Source organism: Octopus bimaculoides, chromosome 15 (genome assembly GCF_046866305.1).
Source record: "Octopus bimaculoides isolate indiv1 chromosome 15, ASM4686630v1, whole genome shotgun sequence".
NCBI classification, from domain to species: domain Eukaryota; kingdom Metazoa; phylum Mollusca; class Cephalopoda; order Octopoda; family Octopodidae; genus Octopus; species Octopus bimaculoides.
The window spans coordinates 26,874,808-26,882,307 of NC_142942.1; the positions used below are offsets into that span (position 1 = coordinate 26,874,808).

Consider the following 7,500-nt stretch of genomic DNA (forward strand, 5'->3'; position numbering starts at 1 on the left):
CCATCCTAGCTCCTGTGAAAAGGGATTACCCTGCTATGTATAATCAGGGCAGCGCAAAAAGTTGTTTTGCACAAGCATTTCTATAGCCAATTACACGGATGAAATTTACGTATGCTTAATAATTTTACGCAAAACAGCCTTCAGACTTTCCCTATTAATTTCATCGTCTTTTGAATTATGAACATATTTACATCATAAGGGTTTTTTCGTTGTAAGGCTTTCTTTTTTAGTTGATTTTCAGCTAGCAAGACTTATCGTAGATGGCATAATAAGTCACACCTGGACAAGGTCGGATTATACTGCTAGTAAATTTATAAAATTAATAATATTCACTAGAAATCAATATCTAAATTTCGAAAGATATATGTTTAATGTGACACAGTAATATTTTGAAATATAATTAAATAAAATTTAAGATATACAAAATATAAATATAAATATATATAAAAAATATAAATGTACATAAAAATACATGCGTATATAAATGCATATAAAAATGTATGCGTAATTGAGTATAAATATTATGAAAGTCTAGAAATTAAAAAGCATCTGACGATCGTTTCACGGACATTATTGCAACCACAATGTAGTCAAAATAGATAAGCATACTGGCAATAATTCCGCTCTTCGGAGATGAATGGAGTTATTATATACGTGTTAAAAATGAATGATATATATAATAAGATGATATTAATTAAAATATTAAAAAATATTAAGAATATTAAAAATATTAAAATGTATACTGTCCTTTAAAAGTTTGTAAAAGTAATCTCTCCTATGATTTGGAAAATTCATATTTTTCGTTTGTGGAAATTTTAAATGATATATATTTAAAAAAAAAATTGATATGTTTTTCAGGATATTTAAGAATTCGGTATATAATTATAGTAAAGTTCATCTTGTTGGATATATTGGTAATCCTATGAATCACATCAATATTTAAAAGTTCATCCACTGCAAATATTTCATCATGAAAAATTTAGTTAGAATTGAGATAATTATATATAGAAGTTTTTTTAATTTTTGTCAGAAGATTCCATTTCAAATTCACTTTTAATTTAATATAAATATTTTTATTACTTCTAAAGTAATATAATAGAATCTAGGTTCAAATTCCTAAGTATTTAGATTAGACATTTATTTTTAATTTTAATTTAATATATTTATAAAGGTATTGTAGATTACTATTATTTGAATTCCATTACTAAGTGTCTATATTTAACACGTATATATATCCAATATCTACACATATACATATACATATGCGTATACACTCATATACACGCATGTATACACATACACATAGGCACACATAGACACACTTTTTATACACATCGATATAAATGCTCATATAGATACACACATGTGTTTTTTATTTTACCTTGTTTTTGGATTTATTATAATATTTAAAGGTTTTGTAGTACCTATGTTTACATGATGATATCGCGTCTAACCTGCTATTTATTAAATTATCAAGTTTATATAGTAATATATTCAGTGATTCTAATGTGCATAAACGGCAATTATTTGATTTATGTGTATATGGTATGGCAGAATCTATTATTGACCAGTCTAGTTTATAATTAATTTTGTTTTTATTGAGTTTCTGTATATATGTGGCTAATGAAGTTGTATTATTATTTATATTTGGTTTAAAAGAATGTATATGCGCCAGATATCTGTTTAAAATTAACAGAACTCCCTATGTATACCATTTTATGTGAGTTATTAATAATTGTGACTATGCATTTATATACTATATTAAGTCTTTTACAATTGCCTTGTAAAGGACATATTTTTTAATTTTTACATGAGCAATTTTTATTGTTTTTATATTTCTGTTGTGGTGAATAGTTATTATTATCCTTATTATTATTTGTGGTGTATAAAGTATTGCTTATTGAATTTGTTGTAGTGTCTATTATATCGGAATTATATGTATTTATTGTTTGTGAATTGTTTTTATTTATATTAGGTTGTATTGTTGGGTTTATTGATACATTTTGTCTTTTTTCAGTTATATGGTATTTATTATGTTTTTGTAGTCCTATTATACTAATATTATTATTAGGGGTTTGTGTATTTATGTCTCTATATTTACTTGCATTTCTATTTGTGATATCATTATTATTATTATTATTATTATTATTATTATTATTATTATTATTATTACCACCATTAATATTGTAATCATGGTGGGTTTTTTTATATGTATTAATTTTTCGTCTATTTGAACTGGCAATAATAGATCCTATGTTTGGTGTTGTGGAAAAAGAAATTTGAATACATGATCTATTGAATATGTGGTGATATTTGTGATCTGTGGGGAAACATTTTTTAATTATATTAAGAAACTTTTTTGCTAAGCCTTTGACTCTTAAGGAAAATGGAGGTGTAAACCATATAATTTGTCTATTTGATCTCCACTTAGGTAATTTTTGGTATTTATCTATTGATTTTAGGAAGTGTATATTTTTCATAGGATGTTTATTTTGATGTTTAGTTCTTTGTGCTTTATTGTTTTTAGAGTTTTTATTATATTGTGTATAATTTTTATCATTTATTTTTAATTGTATATTATTGTTGCATGTAGTATTGTCTTTATTTCATATTTTATTATTTTCTACAGTGTTGTTTAGTTCTAATTGTGCTATGTAATTTTTTAATTTAGTATTTTTTATATATTTAATAGTTTGTTTATATCCGCTTGCCCTTAATGCTTGATTATAATAATTAGCATGGCAGTTAAAAATTTCCTCATTATAGGATAAATCAGATATTCTGATAGAAATACTATTTACTATACTTTTAAGTAATGAAATATGATGATTTGAATTTATATTTACATATTTAAGATATTCATTGGGTTTATGATATGGAGAGTATGTTGAAGTATTGAGGTGTAACGTTACAGCTAAAAAATTTGCTTTAGTATAACTTTCTTCAAATGTGATGGATAAGCCAAAATTTTTATAGAATTTATGTAGATCTCTTAACTTTGCTATTTTTCTTTTGGATCTACCATTATATACAAGGAGGGCGGCGTCTCTATATATTCCTCCTTTCAAAGATGGGAAGTAGTGTTTCATTTCATTTAGTAAATATAATCCTACTAAGTCGGTTATTTGTGCCGAATCTGATGATCCCATTGTGATATCAAATAAGTTAAATAGACTATTATTACATGATCAACACCATAATTTATCATTGAATTTGATCAGTGTTTTTCTAGCTAATTGAATAATGTCAATTTCAAGTGGTGTAATGTCAGTTAGGTTTTTAGCTAAAATTATTGCTTTATTTAATATAATAGGTAATATGGATGCATAATAATTGTTAATATCAAATTGTATAAATGATAGGCTAGTCTTATTAGGTAGTAAATGAAACCAAGAGATTACTTCTTCTGTATTGAACCATGGATTAGAATTAAGTTTTTTCTTTATTATAGGTATGATTCTATCTAAAATGTTCTTACTTATTCTTCCGAGGTCTGATTTAGTAGAACAAATTAGTCTAATGGTAGGATTAATATTGAAATCTTGCTTTTTAATTTCTAAACTTTCATAATATTTATATTCAATTAGGCATACATTTTTTATGCATTTATATACGCATGTATTTTTATGTACATTTGTATTTTTTATATATATTTATATTTATATTTATATTTTGTACATCTTAAATTTTATTTAATTATATTTCAAAATATTACTGTGTCACATTAAACATATATCTTTCAAAATTTAGATATTGATTTCCTGTGAATATTATTAATAATTTTATAAATTTATTAATGATATAAAAACATATATATATATATCTATTTGCTCAAAGTAATAGAGCACTTAATATAAGCTCAATTAAATGGAGTTGTGTGAAACGATTGTACTGCATTACCTCTGGATACCCTTGTTGCTTATTTTGATTTTAATCACCTTATTTTGAAATTGTATGGATAATACCATACTAAATTCTGGTGCCTCAACTTAAGTACCATATTCATTTGAATCTAAATTTTTGCTGAACTCGTATATATGCATATATATATTATGTATGTATGTATATATATTATATATGTATATATATGTGTATGTATATATATATGTATGTATATATTTATTATGTATGTATATATATATATATATATATATATATATATATATATATATATATATATATATATATATATTATGTATATATATATATCTATATATACTATGTATATATATATATATATATATATATACTATGTATATATATGTATATATATTCAATGTATGTTCGTATGTATATGTATGTATATATTAATATATATATATATATATATATATATATATATATATATATATGTATGTATGTATATCTATATGTATGGATATATCTGCATATATAAGTATACATAACTATATATATATGTATATATATGTATATTTAAGTATATATATATGTTTACATATGTATATATATATATATATATATATAGGCGTATATATATATATATATGCATGCATATATATATGTATTTGTATACATATTTATTTATTTATTTATTTATGTGTTTCAGCCAAGTGGCTGCAGTCATGCTGGTGCACCACCGTGATTTTCACGTTCCTCATGGCTCTTCTCCCCCACCTGACATGGTCCAATCAAGAGTTTTGATGGCACATCTGGTGTATAAGAGAATTTGACATAGCTGCCCTAAACTGCGTCTCATTACGAGCCATTGGTTTGTCTGGTACCGTGGAGAGGAAAGTGTCAAGTTTTGTCTTGAAGACCTCCGTATCCATGTCTTGCATGTCTCTCAAATGTTTTGGCAGGGCATTGAAGAGCTGAGGTCCTCTGAAACCGAGGCTGCTGCAGTATCTCGTTCTTATGTGAGATGCAGTGGCGACCCGTGTGGGCATCCCTGTAGTACTTGATGCCAAAGTTTGGCACCAGTCCTTCCAGTATTTTCCACATGTATATTATTACATATCTCTCCAGCCTGCGCTCCAGGGAGTAGAGACCTAGTGCCTTCAGTCGCTCCCTGTAGTTCATCTGTTGGACTGTGGCGATCTTTTTTGTATAGTGCCGCTGAATTGCCTCGAGTTCTGCTGTCCGCTTAACACTGTGTGGTGACCACAACTGAGAGAAATAGTCTAGGCGGCTCAGAACAAATGTCTTCCACAGAGTCAACATGACTTTTTGATCCCTTGTACGGAATGTCCTCAGTATCCACCCTGCCAGTTGTCTGCACTTTGCTCTCAACTTGACAATGTGCATGTGAAATGATGCATCACTACACATGTTGATGCCCAGATCTCTTACTGTTTGTGGTTCTGGGATTGCAGTACCTCCAGGTATGCCAGTTGGGAGGTGCTTGTGGTCTTGTAGCGCAGTACTTGAAATTTTTTGGCATTGAACTGCATATTATTTTGCTCTGCCCACTCATATATTGCAGTTAGGTCATTCTGCAGGCTTACAATATCATCAGGATTCTTTATTGCCTGAGATATCTTTATGTCATCAGCATAGCTAGTGACAGTGGCTCTCCGAGTGACCGTGGGCATGTCCAGAAGGGCCACTATGAACAGTAGTGGCTCCAGAACAGTTCCTTGTGGAACACCGCTCAATATTTGTGTTTCCCTAGATAGTTCTCCATTGGCTGCAAGTGTCTGACTTCTACCATTCAGGAAGTCATGCAGCCATTCTCCTAATTTACCAGCTATGCCAAGGTTTCGCAGCTTGTGACATATCAAGCCATGATCAACTTTGTCAAAGGCTTTTCCAAAGTCAAGATATATCACATCAACATTTGAATGGTCAAGTAGCTGCTTCAGGACCCAGTCATAATGCTGCAAGAGCTGCGTGAGGCAGCTTCTACCTGGACGGAAACCATGCTGGGTCTCATTCGGCAAGTCATTTTCTTCTAGGAACGCAATCAATCTCCTTCTGACAATTCGTTCCATGACTTTGCTAATATGTGAAGTCAGAGAGATGGGCCTGTAGTTCCCAGCCTCTTCTCTGCTTCCACCTTTATGGATAGGACATATGGTGCCTTCCTTCAGCTTTTTGGGAAGTTTACCATTTGCAAGGAAACTCTGGAAGAGTATCCGGAGTGGTCCTGCTAGTTCTTGTTTACACGACTTTAAGAGGACAGCTGGGAAACCATCGGGGCCAGTTGCTGAATTTGAGCTCATTTCATTTATGGCAGCTATTACATCTTCCTTTTCAATGTCGATCTAGGTAATGGATGCAGTCTTTTTCTGCTGAGTGCTATTGTCAAAGAAATCAGCTGGGTTCTTTATCTGCATGTGACTCAGAGGAGAAGTGAAGACACTCTTGAATTGTGTACTGAGCACTTAACTTATCCATATATATATGTGTGTGTTTATATATGTATATATAGGTATATATATATGCACGCATATATATATATGTATGTGTATATATATATATGTATGTATATATATATAAGTATATATATAAATAAAGCATATTACTCTACCTCTGGTATTTGAGTACTCTTTTTTCCACCTTGTTGCACATTTCATGTGCTTACTCCGGTGTAAGTATATATATATATATATATATATATATATATATATATATATATATATATATATATATATATATATATATATATAATGCAAGAGAGTTAGGGGTTGAGGATTGAACCCACTAAGGGATAGTATCTATCCAATAGTGCTGGGAGGGTACCCAATTATTGTTACACTAGTGTTAGACCAAGTGTAATAAGTGGGTGCGGGTAAAAGGGGGGTTATTTTACCCTAAATTTATATAGCAATTAGAAAATGGAGGAGAATATGCTGTACTCAACGACTTGCAGACAGTGTATTCCATTGAATTAATCAACTTATTTTGTAACTAAAATGACAAGAACCACAAAATACAAATGTTTATGACAAACCATATTATATTAACAATCGGGGTTACAAATATAAAGTACATTAGGAATTTGAGAATAAACAGAAACTTATAGCTGTTTCGGCCTAGCGTTGGCATTCCCCATTCTATCCAAATAGCTCCTGCCAGAGTAATTAGCAGATGAAATGCTGAAATGGGGGTACATGCATGACTCGCTAGGCCTCTTCAGAGATTCACAATAATTTAACACAAATATAAAGTAAAAACTAAAATAAAATTAAAATAGAAATAAAAATAAGAGTACAGTAAAAATAAAATAAATAAATGAAAAATGAAAATATAAAATATAAAAATATAAAGCACATAAAAAGCCTACAAACAGTATATAAGGTCATACAAATAGTTATAGACATTCCAATACACCTGTCTGTGTCTGTGTGCATAACCATACTTGGATATCAAAGGATTCAAAAACATATATATATGTGAGTACATATGTGTGTATATATCTATCTATCCCCTCACACATACATATACATATACAAAAATGTATACACAGATATTCCCATACGTAGCATATTCTCCTCCATTTTCTAATTGTTATATATATATATATATATATATATATAT

At 29.1% G+C, this 7,500-nt stretch overlaps 1 protein-coding gene across 3 annotated transcripts in view; it reads left to right on the forward strand.

Annotated features, from left to right (window-relative positions):
- The window catches only part of LOC106881644 (SPRY domain-containing protein 3), a 360,055-nt gene that overhangs the window by 96,944 nt on the left and 255,611 nt on the right, over positions 1–7,500 (forward strand). The window lies entirely within an intron of this gene.